Source organism: Salvelinus sp. IW2-2015, unplaced genomic scaffold, assembly GCF_002910315.2.
Source record: "Salvelinus sp. IW2-2015 unplaced genomic scaffold, ASM291031v2 Un_scaffold1670, whole genome shotgun sequence".
NCBI classification, from domain to species: Eukaryota; Metazoa; Chordata; class Actinopteri; order Salmoniformes; family Salmonidae; genus Salvelinus; species Salvelinus sp. IW2-2015.
This window is the reverse complement of record NW_019943074.1, coordinates 28,696-50,265: the sequence shown is the minus strand read 5'-3', so window position 1 is coordinate 50,265 and position 21,570 is coordinate 28,696. Positions and strand designations below refer to the sequence as shown.

The window sequence follows — 21,570 nt, the reverse complement described above, 5'->3', positions numbered from 1 at the left end:
AGTTGCAAACCGTAGTCTGGCTTTTTTATGGCAGTTTTGGAGCAGAGGCTTCTTCCTTGCTGAGCGGCCTTTCAGGTTATGTCGATATAGGGACTTGTTTTACTGTGGATATAGATACTTTTGCACCTGTTTCCTCCAGCATCTTCATAAGGTCCTTTGCTGTTGTTCTGGGATTGATTTGCACTTTTCGCACCAAAGTACGTTCCTCTCTAGGACATGTCTCCTTCCTGAGCGGTATGACGTCTGCATGGTCCCATGGTCCTTATACTTGCATACTATTGTTTGTACAGATGAACGTGGTACCTTCAGGAGTTTGGAAATTGCTCCCAAGGATGAACCAGACTTGTGGAGATCTACAATTTTTTTTTCTGAGGTCTTGGCTGATTTCTTTTGATTTTCCCATGATGTTATGCAAAGAGGAACTGAGTTTGAAGGTAGGCCTTGAAATACATCAACAGGTACACTTCCAATTGATTCAAATGATGTCAATTAGCCTATCAGAAGCTACTAAAGCCATGACATCATTTTCTGGAATTTTCCAAGCTGTTTAAAGGCACAGTCAACTTAGTGTATGTAAACTTCTGACCCACTGGAATTGTGATACAGTGAATTATAAGTGAAATAATCTGTCTGTAAACATTTGTTGGAACAATTACTTGTGTCATGCACAAAGTAGATGTCCTAATAAACTTGGAAAAACTAGTTTGTTAACAATACATTTGTGGAGTGGTTGAAAAACAAGTTTTAATGACTCCAACCTAAGTGTACGTAAACTTCCGACTTCAACTGTATGTGAGAATGCTGTTCATTGACTACACCATAGTCATTCAACACCATAGTGGCCACGAAGCTCATCACTAAGCTAAGGACCCTGGGACTAAACGCCTCCCTCTGCAACTGGATCCTGGACTTCCTGACGGGCCGCCCCCCGGGTGGTAAGGGTAGGTAACAACACGTCTACCACACTGATCCTCAACACTGGGGCACCGCAGGGGTGTGTATTTAGTCCCCTCCCGTACTCCCTGTTCAACTCATGACTGCACGGCCAGGCATGACTCCAACACCATTATTAAGTTTGCTGACGACACAACAGTGGTAGGCCTGATCACCAACAACGATGAGACAGCCAACAGGAAGGAGGTCAGAGAACTGGCAGTGTGGTACCAGGACAACAACCTCTACCTCAATCTGAGCAAGACAAAGGAGCTGATYGTGGACTACAGAAGAAGGCAGGCCGAACAGGCCCCCATTCACATCGACGGGGCTGTAGTGGAGCGGGTCGAGAGTTTCAAGTTCCTTGGTGTCCACATCTCCAACGAACTATAATGGTCCAAACACACCAAGACAGTCGTGACGACAAAACCTTTTCCCCCTCAGGAGACTGAAAAGATTTGGCATGGGTCCCCAGATTCTCAAAAAGTTCTACAGCTGCACAATTGAGAGCATCCTGACCGGTTGCATCACCGCCTGGTATGGCAACTGCTCGGCATCTGACCGTAAGGCGCTATAGAGGGTAGTGCGTACAGCCCAGTACATCACTGGGGCCAAGCTTCCCGCCATCCAGGACCTATATAGTAGGCGGTGTCAGAGGAAGGCCCATAAATTGTCAGAGACTCCAGTCACCCAAGTCATTGACTGTTTTCTCTGCTACCGCACGACAAGCGGTGCCGGAGCACCATGTCTAGGACCAAAAGGCTCCTTAACAGCTTCTACCCCCAAGCCATAAGACTGCATTTCACACTAAGGTCTACACTTGTTGTATTCGGCACATGTGACAAATAAAGTTTGATTTGATTTCATCTAAATCACATAGACAGGCACAATGTCATAGATCTACAATACATAGACACCATGTCATAGATACACAACACATAGACAAAACATGATAGATTTACAACAGACAGACAACATCAAAGATCTACAACACATAGACAGACATTATAGATACACAGCACATAGACATACAGACCATCATAGCTCTACAACACATAGACAGGCATAACATCATAGATTTACAACACATAGACAGAGGCAACATTGTAGACCTACAACACATAGAACATACCAACATCATAGATCTACAACACATAGGCTGCGTTCAGACATGCAGCCCAATTCTGATATTCTTTTCAATAATGGGTCTTTTGACCATCCAGATAAGCTCTGACAAAGATTTGAAAAGATCTGATGTGATTGGTCAAAAGACCAATTGTTGAAAATAAGATCATAATTTGTCTGCCTGTGTGAACGCAGCCAGTGACAGACATAACATCATATACTGTATCTACAACACCTAGAATGGCAGCACATCATAGATCTACAACACATAGACAGACCTATCATAGATATACAAAACATGGAAATACCCACCATAGATATACAACACATAAACATACCTATCATAGATATACAACACATAGACAAACCACACCATGTTATAGAGCTACAGCACATAGACAGGCGCAACATCATAGATATACAACACATAGACAGGGTGAGGAATATAGTTCAGGGTTAGGGGTTAGAGGTGACTGACCTGTGACCCCTCCAGGTTAAAGGTCTGAGCGTTGTGACAGAGCAGCATCACATCCTTCTCCAGGTCAGACACACTCCTGAACTTGTGGCTCCGCACGCGCTCCTGGAAACAAACAAACAAACACGCACGCACGCACACACACACACACACACACACACACACACGCAATCAGTCTGTCACACTTTGGTAGGTTCCTCTGTCTGTGTTTAATATGTATTATCTGTTGTTAGGTACCTTGATTTTCTTGAAGTCAACAGGTTTCCTGATCAGCTCGTAGTACTCTGGCAGCTCTTTCCTGGACGGCAGCTGGACAAACACCTCTGACAGCTGTCTATTAGACCTGTTAACAAACAACACTTTAAAATACCAGGTATGGTAGTAGGTGCCAAGCGCACTGGTTTGTCAAGAACTACAACGCTGCTTGGTTTTTATACACATATACAGTACCAGTCAAATGTTCTACATTGTAGATGTAGAACATTATGAAATAAAAACTATGAAATAACACACAAAACTATGAAATAACACATATGGAATTATGTAGTAACCAAAAAAGTGTTAAACAAATTTTTGATTCTTCAAAGTAGCCACCCTTTGCCTTGATGACAGCTTTGCACACTCAGTTTAACTTCATTAGGGTAGGGGGCACTATTTTCACTTCCGTATGAAAAGCGTGCCCAAAGTAAACTGCCTGTTATTCAGGCCCAGAAGCTAGGATATGCATATAATTGGTAGATTTAGATAGAAAACACTCTAAAGTTTCTAAAACTGTTAACATAATGTCTGTGAGTATAACAGAACTGATATGACAGGTGAAAACCTGAGAAAAATGTATCCAGGAAGTGAGATTTTTTTATGTGGTTATTTCAATTGAATGCCTATAGTTGTAGTTTTCCATAGACTGCCTATACAGATTCCATTGACTTAGGACTCAAATTGCACTTCCTATGGCTTCCACTAGATGGCAACAGTCTTTAAAAATTGTTTCAGGCTTGTATTCTGAAAAATGAGGGAGTAAGACCACTCTGAATGAGTGGACACTGCAGTGTCCCAGAGGTTTTTCATGCTCGCGAACGAGAGCGCGCCTTTCTTGTTTTCCTTTTATTTTGACAAAGCTTTTGTCCGGTCGAAATATTATTGATTATTATGACTAAAAACAACCCGAGGATTGATTAAAAACATTGTTTGACATGTTTCTACGAACTCTACTGATACTTTTCGGATTTTTAGTCTGCTTGTTGTGACTGCCTTTGAGCCTGTGGATTACTGAACAAAACACGCAAACAAAACGGAGGTTTATGGATATAAAGAGGGACTTTATCGAACGAAACAAACATTTATTGAGTAAATGGGAGTCTTGTGAGTGCAACCATATAAAGATCATCAAAGGTAAGTGATACATTTTATCGCTATTTCTGACTTGTGTAACTCCTCTACTTGGCTGGTAACTGTTTGTAATGATTTGTCTGCTGGGCGCTGTCCTCAGATAATCGCATGGTATGCTTTCGCCGTAAAGCCTTTTTGAAATCTGACAAAGCTGCTGGATTAATTTATTTTTTATGAATGTTTATTATGACTATTTCTRTATTTTGAATTTGGCGCTYTGCAATTTCACCGGATGCTGTTGAGGTGGGTCGCTTATTTACAATGACAGCCTACACTGGCCAAACCTGGACGACGCTGGGCCAATTGTGCGACCCCCTATGGGACTCCCAATCACGGCTGGAGCCTGGATTCGAACCAGGGTGTCTGTAGTGACTCCTGAAGCACTAAGATGCAGTGCCTTAGACCGCTGCACCACTCGGGAGCCCAAGAGCTCCTGGAATAATAATGGTTATCATAAATACAATAAGGACGAGAGGAAGAGAGGAGAAGAGAGGAGAGGGGAGGAGAAGGGAGGGGAGGAGAAGAGAGGAGAAGAGAGGAGAGGAGGAGAGGGAAGGGAAGAGAGGAGAGGAAGAGAGGAGAGGGGATGAGAAGGGAGGGAGGGAGAAGAAGGAGAGAGGAAGGGAGAGAGGGAGGGGAGGAGAAGGAGAGATGGAGGAGGAGGAGGAGAGGGAGAGGGGAGGAGAAGAGAGGAGGAGGAGGAGAGAGGAGAGGAGGAGAGGAGAGAGAGAGGGGAGGGGAGGAGAAGGGAGGGGAGGAGAAGAGAGGAGAGAGAGAGAGGAGAAAAAGGTTTTTCAAGCCAAATAGCATGATGTTTTGTTGCTCAAAGATGACTATTAAATCATCCTGGTGTTCAGCGGGTCGGGGTTAGGCTGACGACTTGATCCATTAAATCATCCTGGTGTTCATCGGGTCGAGGTCAGGGTTAGGGTTTAGGGGTCAGGGTTTGGGAGTTAGGGTAGTTAGGGTCAGGGTAGGGTTCAGGTTAGGGTTAGGTTAGGCTGACTGGGGAGTAGTGGGAGGAATGTTTCCCTGTGTGCTCCAAATCTGTCAAACACTCCAGCTACAGACAGAGCACGGAACAGATATAGGAACCAGACACGACAGTAGACCCAGCACGGAACAGATATAGGAACCCAGAGCACGGAACGATATAGGAACCCCAGAGGACAGAGCAGAACAGATATAGGACCCAGAGGACAGAACAAGATATAGGAACCCAGAGGACAGACAGAGTATAGGAACCCCAGAGGACAGAACAGATATAGGAACCCCAGAGGACAGAAGCACGAGAACAAGACGTATAGGAACCCAGAGGACAGAGCACGGAACAGATATAGGAACCCCAGAGGACAGAGCACGGAACAGATATAGGAACCCCAGAGGACAGAGCACGGAACAGATATAGGAACCCCAGAGGACAGAGCACGGAACAGATATGACCACAGAGGGACCAGAGCACGGAACAGATAAAGGAACCCCAGAGAACGGAACAAGATATAGGACCCCAGAGCACGGAACAGACTATAGGAACCCCAGACACGGAACAGATATAGGACCCCAGAAGCACGGAACGAGTATAGGAACCCAGAGGAAAGAGCACGGACAGATATAGAACCCAGAGCACGGAACAGAATGTAGGACCCCAGAGACGAGCACGGAACAGATTATAGGAACCCAGAGCACGGAACAGATACTAGGGAACCCAGAGGCGGAACAGATTAGGACCCAGAGGACAGAGCAGGAACAGTATAGAACCCAGACACGGAACAGATATAGGAACCCAGAGTACAGAGCACTGAAACAGATATAGGACCACGCAGAGCACGGAACATATAGGACCCAGAGCACGGAACAGATATAGGAACCCAGAGACAGAGCACGGAACAGATATAGGAACCCGAGAGGACAGAGCACGGAACAGATATAGGAACCCAGAGCACGGAAACAGTTAGGAACCCAGAGAGCACAGAGCACGGAACGATATAGGAAACCCCAGAGAGAGCAGAGCACAGAACAGGTATAGGAACCCAGAAGCACGGAACAGATATAGGAACCCCAGAGGACAGAGCACCGGAAAAGATGATAGGAACCCAGAGACAGAGGACGGAAACAAGATATATGAACCCAGAGGCACGCAGGAACAGTAGAGGCAACCCCAGAGGACAAGAGCACGGAACAGATATAGGAACCCAGAGGACAGAACACGATATAGGAACCGCAGAGGAAAGCACGGACAGTATAGGACCAGAGGACAGAGCCGCGAACCAGATAGGCCAGAGGACGAGAGGAAGATATAGAACCCCAGAGGACAGAGCACGACAAGAGTATAGGAACCAAGGACAGAGCACGGAAACAGATATAGAACCCCAGAGGACAGAGAGCACGGAACAGATTAGAGGAACCCCCAAGAGAGGAACAGATAACTTAGGAACCCCAGAGCACGGAACAGTAAGGAACCAGAGCCACGGAACAGATGATAGGAACCCAGAGCACGGAACAGATATAGAACCCAGAGGACAGAGCACGGAACAGATATATAGGAACCCCAGAGCACGGAACAAGATATAGAACCCACACGAGACAGAGCACGGAACCAGATATAAGGACACCAGGAGACGGAACAGATATAGGAACCCAGAGGACAGAGCTACGGAACAGATATAGGAACCCAAGAGTACAGCACGGAACAGATATAGGGAACCAGCACAGAGAGACAGAGCACGGAACAGATATAAGGACACCCACAGAGGACAGAGCACGGAACAATATATGAACCCCAAGGGACGGAACAGATATAGAAACCCCAGAGGACAGGCACGGAACAGATATAGAACCCCAGAGCACGGAACAGATATAGGAACCCAGAGGACAGAGCACAGAAACAGATATAGAACCCAGAGGACAGAGCACGGAACAGATATAGGAACCCCAGAGCACGGAACAGATATAGGAACCCCCAGAAGGAACAATATAGAACCCAGAGCACGGAACAGATATAGGAACCCCAGAGCACGGAACAGTATGGAACCCCAGAGGACAGAGACAGGAACAGAGATATAGGAACCCCAGAGGACGAGAACAGATATAGAAACCCCAGAGGACAGAGCAGCGAACAGAATAGAGAACCCCAGAGCAGCACGGCAACGATATAGGAACCCCAGAGGACAGAGCACAGAACGATATGAGGAAACCCAGAGGACCAGCAGCAGGACAGATATAGGAAACCCCAGAGCACGGAACAGATATAGGAACCCCAGAGCAGGAACAGAATAGGAACCCCAGAGCACGGAACAGATATAGGAACCCCAGAGGACGGAACAGATTAGGAACCCAGGAGGACAGGAGCACGGAACAGATATAGAACCCCAGAGCCACGGAAACACAGATATAGAACCCCAGAGACAGAGCACGGAACAGATATAGGAACCCCAGAGCACGGAACAGCATATAGGACCCAGAGCACAACAGATATAGGAACCCAGAGCACGGAACAGATATAGGAACCCCAGAGCACGGAACAGATATAGGAACCCCCAGAGGACAGAGCAGGACAGATATAGGAACCCAGAGCAAGCGGAACAGAATAGGAACCCCAGAGGACAGAGACGGGAACAGATATAGGAACCCCAGAACACGGAACAGATATAGGAACCCCAGAGACAGAGCCGAAACAGATATAGGAACCCCAGAGGACAGAAGCACGGAACAGATATAGGAACCCCAAAGAGCACGAACAGATATAGGAACCACAGAAGGACAGAGCACGGAACAGATATAGGAACCCCAGAGGACAGAGCACGGAACAGATATAGGAAACCCCAGAGCACGAACAATATAGGAACCCCAGAGGACAGAGCACGAACAAGTATAGGAACCCCAAGGACAGAGCACGGAACAGATATAGGGAACCCCAGAGCACGGAACCAGATATAGGAACCCCAGAGGACAGAGCACGGAAAAGATATAGGAACCCCAGAGGACAAGCAACGGAACAGATATAGGAACCCAGAGGACGATTAACAGATTAGGAACCCCAGAGAACGATACGAATATAGGAACCCCAGAGGACAGAGCATCGGATACGATATGGAACCCCAAGGACGATACAGATATAGGAACCCCAGAGGACCGAACTGATATAGGAACCCCAGAGACGATACTATATAGGCCCAGAGGACCGATACTGATATAGGACACCCAGAGGACAGGCATGACTAGATATATAGGAACCACCAAGAGGACGATACAGATATAGGAACCCCAGAGGACGATCTGACATAGGAACCCCAGAGGACGATACTGATATAGGAACCCCAGAGGACAGAGGCGATACTATATAGGAACCCCGAGAGGACGATACTGAATATAGGAACCCCAGAGGACAATACTTATAGGAACACCAGAGACGGAGTACTGATATAGGAAGACCCCAGGAGGCGATACGATATAGGAACCCCAGAGGACGATACATAGACACAAGGAACTGATATAGGAACCCAGCAGGACAGAGGACTGATACTGATATAGGAACCCCAGAGGACGATCTGATAATAGGAACCCCAGATGACGATACTGATATAGGAACCCCAGAGGACGATACTGATATCCGGAAACCCCAGAGGACGATACAGATATAGGAACCCCAGAGGACGATACAGATATAGGGACACCCAAGGACAGAGCATGATACTGATATAGGAACCCCAGGAGGACGATACTGATATAGGAACCCAGAGGACAGAGCATCGATACTGATATAGGAACCCCAGAGGCGATACTGATTAGGAACCCCGAGGACAGAGCTGATACTGATATAGGAACCCCAGAGGACGATACTGATATAGGAACCCCAGAGGACAGAGCATGATAGCTGTATTAGGAACCCCAGAGGACGATACAGATATAGACCCCAGAGGACGATACTGATATAGGAACCCCAGAGGACATACTGATATAGGAACCCACAGGGATGATACTGATATAGGACCCAGAGGACGATACTGAATATAGGAACCCAGAGGACAAGAGACATGATACTGATAGTAGGAACCCCAGAGGCAATACTGATATAGGAACCCCAGAGGCAGATACGATATAGGAACCCCAGAGGACAGAGCACGGAACAGATATAGGAACCCAGGAGACGATACAGATATAGGAACCCCAGAGGACAGACGCATGATACTGAATTAGAACCCCAGAGGCGATACAGATAAGGAACCCCAGAGGGACGATACTGATATAGGAACCCAGAGGAATACTGATAGGACCCCAGAGGACGATACTGATATAAGGAACCCCAGAGGACGATACTGATATAGGAACCCAGAGGACGCTATCTGATATAGGAACCCCAGAGGCAGTACTGATATAGGAACCCCAAGAGGACGATAACTGACTATAGGAACCCCAGAGGCGATAACTTATATTAGGACCCCAGAGGACGTACATGATATAGGAACCCAGAGACGATATGATGAGGAACCCAGAGGACAGAGCATGACTATATAGGAACCCCAGAGACGATACTGATATAGGAACCCAGAGCGATACTGATTGAGGACAGGACAGAGCACGGAACAGATATAGGAACCCCAGAGGACGATACAGATATAGGAACCCCAGAGGACAGAGCATGAACTGATATAGGAACCCCAGAGGACGATACTGATATAGGAACCCCAAGGACGGATACTGATATAGGAACCCCGAGGACGATACTGATATAGGAACCCCAGAGGACGATACTGATATAGGAACCCCAGAGGACGATACTGATATAGGAACCCAGAGGACAGATATGATATAGGACCCAGAGGACGATACGATATAGGAACCCCAGAGACGTACTGATTAGGAACCCCAGGAGGACGATACTGATATTAGGAACCCCAGAGGACAGAGCATGCATACTGTATAGGAACCCCAGAGCATGATACTGATTAGGAACCCCAGAGACAGACAGATACTGATATAGGACCCCAGAGGACAGAGCGATATACTGATATAGGAACCCAGAGGACGATACTGATATAGGCAAACCCACGAGGACGATAATGATATAGGAACCCCAGAGGACAGAGCATGATAACTGATATAGGAACCCCGAGCATACTGATATAGACCCAGAGCAGCATGATACGATATAGGACCCAGAGACAGATACTGATATAGAGACCCCAGAGGACGATACTGATATAGAACCCCAGAGGCAGACATGATACGATATAGGAACCCCAGAGGAGGCACGATACTATATAGGAACCCCGAGGCAGGCGAGATGATACTGATATAGGAACCCCAGAGGACAGAGCATGATATGATATAGGAACCCACGAGGACGAGATACTGATATAGGAACCCCAGAGGACAGAGCATGATACTGATATAGGAACCCCAGAGGACAGAACATGATACTGATATAGGAACCCCAGAGGACAGAGCATCGATACTGTATAGGAACCCCAGAGCACAGGCATGCTATGATATAGGAACCCCAGAGGACGATACTGATTAGGAACCCCAGAGGACAGCAGCAGATACTGATTAGGACCCCAGGATGATACGATATAGGAACCCCAGAGGACAGGAGCATGATACTGATATGGAACCCCAGAGCAGCAGTGATACTGATATAGGAACCCCAGAAGGACAGAGCTGATACTTATAGGAACCCCGAGAGGACGAATATGATAGGAACCCCAGAGGACAGAGCATGAAGCTGATATAGGAACCCCAGAGGACAGAGCAATACTGAATATAGGAACCCCAGAGCCGATACTGATATAGGAACCCAAGAGGACAGAGCACATACTGATATAGGAACCCAGAGGACAGAGCATGACTGATAATAGGAACCCCAGAGGACGATACATATAGGAACCAGACTACGATAAGGAACCCAGAGGACGATACTGATATAGGAACCCCAGAGGACGAACTGATATAGGAACCCCAGAGGACAGAGCAATGATACTGATATAGGAACCCCGAGACGGACGAATACTGATATAGGAACCCCAGAGGACGATACTGATATAGGAACCCCAGGGACAGAGCACGAACAGATATAGGAACCCCAAGGACGATAAGATATAGGAACCAGAGGACAGAGCATGATACTGTATGAGGAACCCCAGGAGCGTACTGATATAGAACCCCAGAGGACACTTGAGAGGACGATACTGATATAGGAACCCCAGAGACGATACTGATATAGGAACCCCAGAGGACGATACTGATATAGGAACCCCAGAGGACGATACTGATATAGGAACCCCAGAGGACGATACGGATATAGGAACCCCAGAGGACCGATACTGTTAGGAACCCCAGAGAGATACTGATATAGGAACCCCAGAGGACAGAGCATGATACTGACTTAGGAACCCCAGAGGACGATACTGATATAGAACCCCAGAGACAGATACTGATATAGGAACCCGCGATACGATATAGACCCCAGAGCATGATACTGATATAGAACCCCAGAGGACAGATGATAACTGATATAGGAACCCCAGAGGACAGGCATGATACTGTTCAGAGAGACAGAGCGACGATACCGACATATAGGAACCCCAGAGGACGATACTGATATAGGAACCCAGAGGACAGCGAATACTGATATAGGAACCCCAGAGATGATGATACTGATTAGGAAACCCCAGAGACAGAGCATGATACTGATATAGGAAACCCCAGAGGACGATACTGGATATGGAACCCCAGAGGACAGATACTGATATAGGAACCCCAGAGCAGAGCGATACTGATATGGAACCCCAGAGGACAGAGCATGATACTGATATAGGACCCCAGAGGACAAGCACCGATAATGTATAGGAACCCCAGAGGCGATACTGATATAGGACCCAGAGACAGAGCATGATACTGATTAGGAACCCCAGAGGACAGAGCATGATACCTGATATAGGAACCCCAGAGGACAGAGCATGATACTGATATAGGAACCCCAGAGGACAGAGCGATGATATGATTAGGAACCCCAGAGGACGATACTGATATAGGAACCCCAGGACAGGCATGGATACTAGTTAGAACCCCAGAGACGAGCTACTGATATAGGAACCCCAGAGGACAGAGCATGATACTGATAGAGAACCCCAGACGACAGAGCATGATACTGATATAGAACCCCGGACAGAGATGATACTGATTAGAACCCCAGAGGACGTACTGATATAGGAACCCCAGAGGAGAGCATATACTGATATAGGAACCCCAGGGGACAGAGCATAGATACTGAATATAGGAACCCAGAGCATGATACTTGATATAGGAACCCCAGAGGACAGAGCACCATACTGATATAGGAACCCCAGAGGACAGAGCATGATACTGAATAGGAACCCCAGGACGATACTGATATTAGGAACCCCAGAGGAATACTGGCTAACACACTATCACAACTCTGTCATAATTTAATCAGGATACTATTGCTGGATAGTAGAAAACATGTGCAACCCAGGTACTAGAGACTGGTTGGGGGTACCACCACTCTCTCTGCTATGGTTCTCTACCCGTCTCTGTAGTTGATGACGGTGTGCGATGATGGCGTTCATCTGTTTGGTGAGTTTGGGGGGGTTGGGGGACAGCTTCTCACAGCAGGGACGTCCACGCCTCTTCTTTGCCTTCTCTCCTCCCTCTTCCCTCCCTCCGTCCTTGTCCCCTCGTCTCCTCCTCTTTCCTCGACTTCTTCAGACGGATCTCTTCCTCCATTTCCTCCAGGTTACCATCCTCTACTGCCTGTAGAGGGCGACACACAGATAGAATACAGTTACATCCTCTACTGCCTGTTAGAGGCACACACAGATAAATACAGGTTACCATCCTCTATGCCTGTGAGGGCGACACACAGAAGAGAAATACAGGTACCATCCTCTACTGCCTGTAGAGGGCGACACAAGATAGAAATACAGGTTACCATCCTCTACTGCCTTGTAGAGGGCGACACACAGCTAGATTACACCCTCATCTATACTGTAGCTGTCCTTCCCATTGTTCTGGTTACAGACTGAACTCATGAGCCAAGAACAAATGTGCAGGTGTATTGTATCACATTGTTTCAGAATCCCACAATTCTTACCTGTCTAACAGTATTAAGCATGTGTTCGTAGGACTTCTAGTTATGAAACTGAAAGTATTCAGTATTTGGAAAGTATTCAGACCCCTTGACTTTTTCCACATTTTGTTACGTTACAGCCTTATTCTGAAATTGATTAAATGAAATGTTTTTCTCATCAATCTACACACATAATGACAAAGCAAAAACAGGTTAGACCTTTTTGTAAATGTATTTTAAATTAATTATTTACATAATTATTCAGAACCTTTGCTATGAGACTCAAATCAAATCAAATGTTATTTGTCACATGCGCCGAATACAACAAGTGTAGACCTCACCGTGAAATAGTTACTTACAAGCCCTTAACCAACAATGCAGTTCAAGAAATAGAGTTAAGAAAATATTTACTAAATAAACTTTATGAAATCAAAAARTAACACAATAAAATTAAATAACGAGGCTATAGACAGGRGGTACCGGTGCCGATTCAATATGAAGGGTGCACCAGTTATTTGAGGTAATTTGCAAAGTGATTATGCATAGATAATAAACAGCGAGCAGCAGCAGTGTAAAAACAATATAAATACAGTGGGGAGAACAAGTATTTGATACACTGCTGATTTTGCAGGTTTTCCTACTTACAAAGCATRTAGAGGTCTGTAATTGTTATCATAGGTACACTTCAACTGTGAGAGATGGAATCTAAAACAAAAATCCAGAAAATCTCATTGTATGATTTTTAAGTAATTAATTTGCATTTTATTGCATATATACATATGAGATGAGTAAAGGAAAAATATGTTGTGGCGTACASCAAGTCAGCCACCAGGGGGAGACTCGTCGAGGCCTGGTGACAGACGGAGTATACATCACGAGGCGATGGCTCCATCTACTGGACGTGCCAGGTCTCGACGGGCTCTCCGCCCAGGACTAATTGGGGCTGATTGGGGATTGGTGAGTAATCAAGGGCTGCTTGCTCACCAGCTTTACAAGTCCCATMAAGCTGCCAGAAGGGCAGCACACAGGGGAGAGACTGAGGGAGGAAAGGGCTCCCGTATAGTTGGGGACGGTACCAGAGGTAACAGGAGGGAGTTCAGTTTTTGATCCCCACAGGATACAGCAAGACCTGGAGCCCAGAAGACGGTATCTTGGAGATGGTCTCTTCTTTTCTTTTGGACTATTATTTTAATAAACACCTTTGAAACTGAGCTAATCCTACAGTCCGTGTCTGATCTGTGTAAATGTTTTGACCCCCTGGTCTGCCACAATGTAAACATTATTAGAGTGACTAGTGTTCCATTATTAAAGTGGCCAGTGATTTCAAGTATATGTCACGCCCTGACCATAGTTTGCTTTGTATGTTTCTATGTTTTGTTTGGTCAGGGTGTGATCTGAGTGGGCATTCTATGTTGTATGTCTAGTTTGTCTATTTCTATTTGTTTGGCCTGATATGGTTCTCAATCAGAGGCAGGTGTTTGTCGTTGTCTCTGATTGGGAGCCATATTTAGGTAGCCTGTTTTGTCATTGTGGGTTGTGGGTGATTGTCTATGTGTAGTGTTTTGTGTCAGCACTATTATTCGATAGCTTCACGTTCGTTGTTTGTTATTTTTGTATAGTTYGTTCAGTGTTCTCTTTTCTAAATAAATTCAAGATGAACACTTACCATGCTGCATATTGGTCCTCCGATCCTTCCAACTACTCCTCCTCAGAAGAGGAGGAAGACGAACGTGACAGTCTATGTATATGGGCAGCAGCCTTTAAGGTGCAGGGTTAAGTAAACCGGGTGAAATCCGCCTAGTGATTGCTATTTAACAGTCTGATGGCCTTGAGATAGAAGCTGTTTTTCAGTCTATTGGTCCCAGCTTCGATGCACCTGTCATGACCTCACCTTCTAATGATAGCGGGGTGAACAGGCAGTGGCTCGGGGAGGGGTTGTCCTTGATGATCTTTTTGGCCTTCCTGTGACATTGGGTGCTGTAGGTGTCTTGGAGGGCAGGTAGTTTGCCCGATGATGCGTTGGGCAGACTGCAGCACCCGCTGGAAGAGCCCTGCAGTTGCGTGTGATAGCAGTTGCCATACCAGGTGGCGTTACAGACCGACAGGATGCTCTCAATTGTGTATCTGTAAATGTTTGTGAGGGTTTTAGGTGACAAGCCAAATTTCTTCGGCCCATCAGGAAGTCCAGGACCCAGTTGCACAGGGCGGGGTTCAGACAGAGGTCGACGATTATGATTTTTTCAACGCCGATACCGATTATTGGGGGACAAAAAAAGCCGATACCGATTAATCGGACGGTTTTTTAAATTTATTTGTAATAATGACAATTACAACAATACTGAATGAACACTTATTTTAACTTAATATAATACATCAATAAATAAATTTAGCCTCAAATAAAATAATGAAACATGTTTTCAATATGGTTTAAATAATGCAAAAACAAAGTGTTGGAGAAGAAAGTAAAAGTGCAATATGTGCCATGTAAAAAAGCTAACGTTTAAGTTCCTTGCTCAGAACATGAGAACATATGAAAGCTGGTGGTTCCTTTCAACATGAGTCTTCATATTCCCAGGTAAGCAGTTTTAGGTTGTAGTTATTATAGGAATTATAGGACTATTTCTCTCTATATCCATTTGTATTTCATATACCTTTGACTATTGGATGTTCTTATAGGCACTTTAGTATTGCCAGTGTAACAGTATAGCTTCCGTCCCTCTCTCGCTACTCCCTGGGCTCGAACCAGGAACACAACGACAACAGCCACCCTCGAAGCAGCGTTACCCATGCAGAGCAAGGGAAACAACCACTCCAAGTCCTCAGAGCAAGTGACGTTTGAAAACGCTATTAGCGCACACCCCGCTAACTAGCTTGCCATTTACACACGGTTACACCAGCCTAATCTTGGGAGTTGATAGGCTTGAAGTCATAAACAGCAGAGCTGCTGGCAAAACGCACGAAAGTGCTGTTTGAATGAATGCTTACGAGCCTGCTGGTGCCTACCACCGCTCAGTCAGACTGCTCTATCAAATTCATAGACTTAGTTATAACATAATAAACACACAGAAATACGAGCTTTAGGTCATTAATATGGTCAAAATCCGGAAACTATCATCTCGAAAAACAAAACATTTTATTCTTTCAGTGAATACGGAACCGTTCCGTATTTTATCTAACGGGTGGCATCCATCAGTCTAAATATTCCTGTTAAATTGCATAGTTCGCAATGAGCCAGGCGGCCCAACGGTTGCATATATCCTGACTCTGCGTGCAATGAACGCAAGAGAAGTGACACAATTTCACCTGGTTAATATTGCCTGCTAACCTGGATTTCTTTTAGCTAAATATGCAGGTTTAAAAAATATATACTTCTGTGTATTGATTTTAAGAAAGGCATTGAGTTTATGGTTAGGTACACGTTGGAGCAACGACAGTCCTTTTTCGCGAATGCGCACTGCATCGATTATATGCAACGCAGGACACGCTAGATAAACTAGTAATATCATCAACCATGTGTAGTTATAACTAGTGATTATGATTGATTAAGTTTAATGCTAGCTAGCAACTTACCTTGCCTTCTTACTGCATTCGTGTAACAGGCGGGCTCCTAGTGAGGCAGGTGGTTAGAGCGTTGGACTAGTTAATCGTAGGTTAGGTTGCAAGATTGAATCCCTGAGCTGACAAGGTAAAAATCTGTCGTTCTGCCCTGAACAAGGCAGTTAACCCACCGTTCCTAGGCCGTCATTGAAAATAAGAATCTGTTCTTAACTTCTTTGGGGTAGGGGGCAGCATTTTCACTTTTGGATAATAGCTTGCCCAAATTCAACTGCCTGCTACTCATCCCAGAATATAAGATATGCATATTATTAGTAGATTTGGATAGAAAACACTCTGAAGTTTCTAAAACTGTTTGAATCATGTCCGTGAGTATAACAGAACTTATGTAGCAGGCAAACCCCGAGGACAAATCATTCAGATTTTTTTGTTGTTGTTGAGGTCACTGTCTTTTCAATGAGTTTTCATTGGGACACCAGATTTCTAAGGGACTTGTTTGCAGTTCCTACCGCTTCCACTGGTGTCACCAGTCTTTGGAAATTAGTTGAGGTTTTTCCTTTGTGTAATGAAGAAGTACGTCCATCTTAAATGAGGGTCACTTGAAGTAAATTGTTTGAGAGAGGGACAGTACCAGAAAAGTTGCGTCAGTTTGTTTTCTTTTTGTATTGAACACAGATCATCCCGTCTTCAATTTGATCGATTATTAACGTTTTAAAATACCTAACGTTGTATTACAAAAGTAGTTTGAAATGTTTTGGTAAAGTTTACATGTAACTTTTGATATATTTTGTAGTGACGTTACGCAAGTTGGAAGCTGTGTTTTTCTGGATGAAACGCGCCAAATAAATTGACATTTTGGATATATATATCGACGGAATTAATCGAACAAAAGGACCATTTGTGATGTTTATAGGACATATTGGAGTGCCAACAAAAGAAGTTCGTCAAAGGTAAGGCATGAATTATATTTTTATTTCTGCGTTTTGTGTCTTGCCTGCAGTGTTGAAATATGCTACTCTCTTTGTTTACTGTTGTACTATCATCAGATAATAGCATCTTATGCTTTCGCCGAAAAGCCTTTTTGAAATCTGACATGTTGGCTGGATTCACAACGAGTGTAGCTTTAATTTGGTGTCTTACATGTGTGATTTAATGAAAGTTWGATTTTTATATCATTTTATTTGAATGTGGCGCTCTGTATTTTCCCTGGCTATTGGCCAGGGCTACCCCAGAGAGGTTAACTGACTTGCCTAGTTAAATAAAGATTAAATAAATGAAATTAAAATAATGAAAACTTGATATCGGCCCTATTTAATCGGCCATTCCGATTAATCGGTCGACCTCTAGTTCAGACCCAGGGCCACAAGCTAAATTATGAGMTTGGAGGGTACTATGATGTTGAATGCTGAGCTGTAGTCAATGAACAGCATTCTTACATAGTTATTCCTCTTGCCGAGATGGGATAGGGCAGTGTGCAGTGTGATGGTGATTGCATCGTCTGTGGATCTATTGGGGTGGTAAGCAAATTGAAGTGGGTCTAGGGTGTCAGGTAGGGTGATATGATCATTAACTAACCTCTCAAAGCTCTTCATGATGACAGAAGTGAGTGATACGGAGCGCGGGGACAGCAGACTGGGATAGGGAGAGATTGAATATGTCCGTAAACACTCCAGTCAGCTGGTCTGTGCATGCTCTGAGTACGCGGCTAGGGATGCAGTCTGGGCCGGCAGCCTTGCGAGGGTTAACGCGTTTAAATGTCTTACTCACGTCGGCCACGGAGAAGGAGAGCCCACAGTCCTTGGTAGCAGACCATGTCAGTGGCACTGTGTTATCCTCAAAGCGGGCAAAGAAGGTGTTTAGCTTGCCTGGAAGGAAGATGTCGGTGTCCGCGAAGTGGCTGGTTTTCCTTTTGTAGTCCGTGATTGTATGTAGACCCTGCCACATACGTCTCGTGTCTGAGCCGTTGAATTGTGACTCCACTTTGTCTCTATAATGACGTTTTTCCTGTTTCATTGCCTAGTTAGTATTCGGCCATATTCCCAGTCACCTTGCCATGGTGAAATGCGATTTCCACAGTTTCTGGTTAGGGTAGGTTTTAACAATCACAGTGGGTACAACATCTCCTATACACTTCCTGATAAACTCAGTCACCAAATCAATGCATTTGTCAATGTTATTCTCAGAGGCTACGCGGAACATATCCCAGTCTGCGTGATCAAAACAATCGTGCAGCGTGGATTCAGACGAGCGTTGAAAAGTCCTTAGCACGGAGCAAAATGGAGTGATCAGATTTGCTGAAGGGAGGGCGGGGGAGGGCCTTGTATGCATCCCAGAGGTTGGAGTAGCAGTGGTCGAGTGTTTTAGCAGCGCGAGTACTACAGTCAATGTGTTGATAGAACTTCGATAGCGTTTTTTCTTAAATTTGCTTTGTTAAAATCCCCAGCTACAATAAATGTSGCCTCAGGATATGTGTAATCCAGTTTGCATAAAGTCCTGTGTAGTACTTTGAGGGATGTTGTGGTATCGGCTTGAGGGGAAATATACACGGCTATGACAATAACCAAAGAGAATTATCTTGGGAGGTAATACGGTTGGCATTTGATTGTGAGGTATTCTAGGTCGGGTGAAAAAAAGGACTTGAGTTTATGTATGTTATTACAATCACATCATGAGTGGTTAATCACGAAACATACACCCCTGCCTTTCTTCTTCCTGGAGAGTTTTTTATTCCAGTCTGCGTGATATACTGAGAACCCAGCTGGCTGTATGGACAAAGACAGTATATACCGAGAGAGCCATGTTTCTGTGAAACAGAGTATGTTATAATCCCTGATGTCTCTCTGGAAGGAGATCCTCGCCCTGAGCTCGTCTACTTTATTATCCAAAGACTGAACATTAGCGAGTAATACACTCGGAAACGGTGGATGGTGTGCGCGCCTCCTGAGTCAGACTACAAGTYCACTCCAAATACCTCTTCTCCGCCGGCTGTGTTTTGGATCAGCCTCTGGAATCAGTTAAATTGCCATGGGGGGTACGAACAAAGGATCCAATTCGGGAAAGTCATATTCCCGGTCGTAATGCTGTTGAGTTACCGCCGGTCTGATATTCAAAAGTTATTTACGGTTGTATGTAATATCACAAAAAAATTCCTGGGCTAATAATGTAACTGCAAAGTTGCTTAGGAGCTAGAAGCAGAGCTGCCCTATCTGTCGGCGCCATCTTGCTTTTTTACATGAGTAGTGCATGCCACAAATTCTAAGTGGGTCTTTCTCCATTCTTCATTAGATTTTGTTGCATGAGAAATATAAGGAAAGTTAGTACTGCCGCCAATACAGACATTGTGAAAAACACAAGGCCGTAAACAGCACTTTACTGAATTGCGTGGTAGGCTATCCTTTGACAGCTTCTGCTGTTTGCAAGTGATGTAATATTGTCCCATTCCCTAGGGTTATTTAGCTCTCCCTACCACTAGGGGGTTAATGGGATTAAGAATTAGATTCTGGCAAAACCCTGAGCCATTGTTTCTGTTTTGTTTCATCTTTATAAATACTTAAGTTATTATTGAGAATAAAATAATATGTTCCAGCCTACCCTGAGCCACTGTTTCTCTGTCAGGGCGTCGCTGTAGTCAACGTCGCCTCTCCTGCGTGATCCTCGGCCGAAGATCTTCTCCTCCTCTTCCTCGCAGGTGAGCCGCTCCACCTCTGCGTCATCCTTGACGATCCAAGATGGCAGCTCGACCTCCTCCATCAGACGAGGCTTCCTTTTAGGGTTCCTGGCATCCTCCCGCCGCCGGTCCAGGTCCATACTCTAAAGAGGAAACAACACTTTATTGATTTCTAACCCTAACCCTTAAACTTCACCCTAACCCTAACATTTTACCCTAACCTTTACCCTAACCCTTACCCTTACATTTACCCTAACCTTTACCCTTACATTTACCATAACCTTTACCCTAACCCTTACCTTTACCCTAACCCTTACCTTATCCCTAACCTTTACCTTTACCCTAACCTTTACCTTATCCCTAACCTTTACCTAATATCGCCCTAACCTTGTTAACCTTATCCCTAAACTTACACTTAAATCCTAGCGTTTACCAATCCTAACCATTACCTTAATCCTTACCTCTACCCTTTCACTACCCTCTACGCCTAACATCTTAAACTTTCAACCTACGACCTTTAACCTTAATCCTAACTCTTTTACGCTACCTTACCCTTTCCCTAACCTTACCTCATCCCGTAAACCTACCTTATCCTAACCTTTACCGTTATCCTAACTTTTTACTTATCCCTAACCTTTCTCTTAATCTTTACCTTATCCCTAACCTTTACCGTATCCCTAACCTTTACCTCATCCCTAACCTTTACCTTATCCCTAACCTTTCCCTTAATCCTAACCTTTCCCTTATCCCTAACCTTTACCTTAATCCTAACCTTTACCTTAATCCTAACCTTTACCTTAATCCTAACCTTTCCCTTAATCCTAACCTTTCCCTTATCCCTAACCTTTACCTTAATCCGAACCTTTACCTTAATCCTAACCTTTACCTTAATCCTAACCTTTACCCTATAGTGGTCTTATTGTGTCAGTATTCAATATACATATCAATGTCTAGAAAGCACCATACTGAAGGTTACTGTTAATGTCATGTGCTTCTAGAAAGCACCATACCGAAGGTTACTGTTATAGTCATAGTGCCTTTAGAGGTCAGCGCAATTACCTGGCCGACAGGTGAGTGTACATCGCGTACCTAAATGTATACACAGAGAGTGCGTGCCAGATTAGGACCGCGAGAAGGTTACTGAACTAATGAAAGAGCACATGACCGACAGGTATACGATGCTATGTTATCTTAGAAAAGCCTCGCCGTCAGTGACGTTGGTGAAGGGCTACTTACTATGTTAGTATCGTTAAGGAGCCGAGCAATAGCGCGGAGAAAAGGGGTTAATGGCCGTTAATGGTAACCGGCCGCAGATACCGAAGGTTATGGGTTATATTG

The 21,570-nt window shown here is 44.9% G+C and overlaps 1 pseudogene; it reads right to left on the bottom strand.

Moving 5' to 3' along the window:
- LOC112071633 (probable global transcription activator SNF2L2) overlaps nt 1-21,570 on the bottom strand; it is a 64,157-nt pseudogene that overhangs the window by 15,114 nt on the left and 27,473 nt on the right.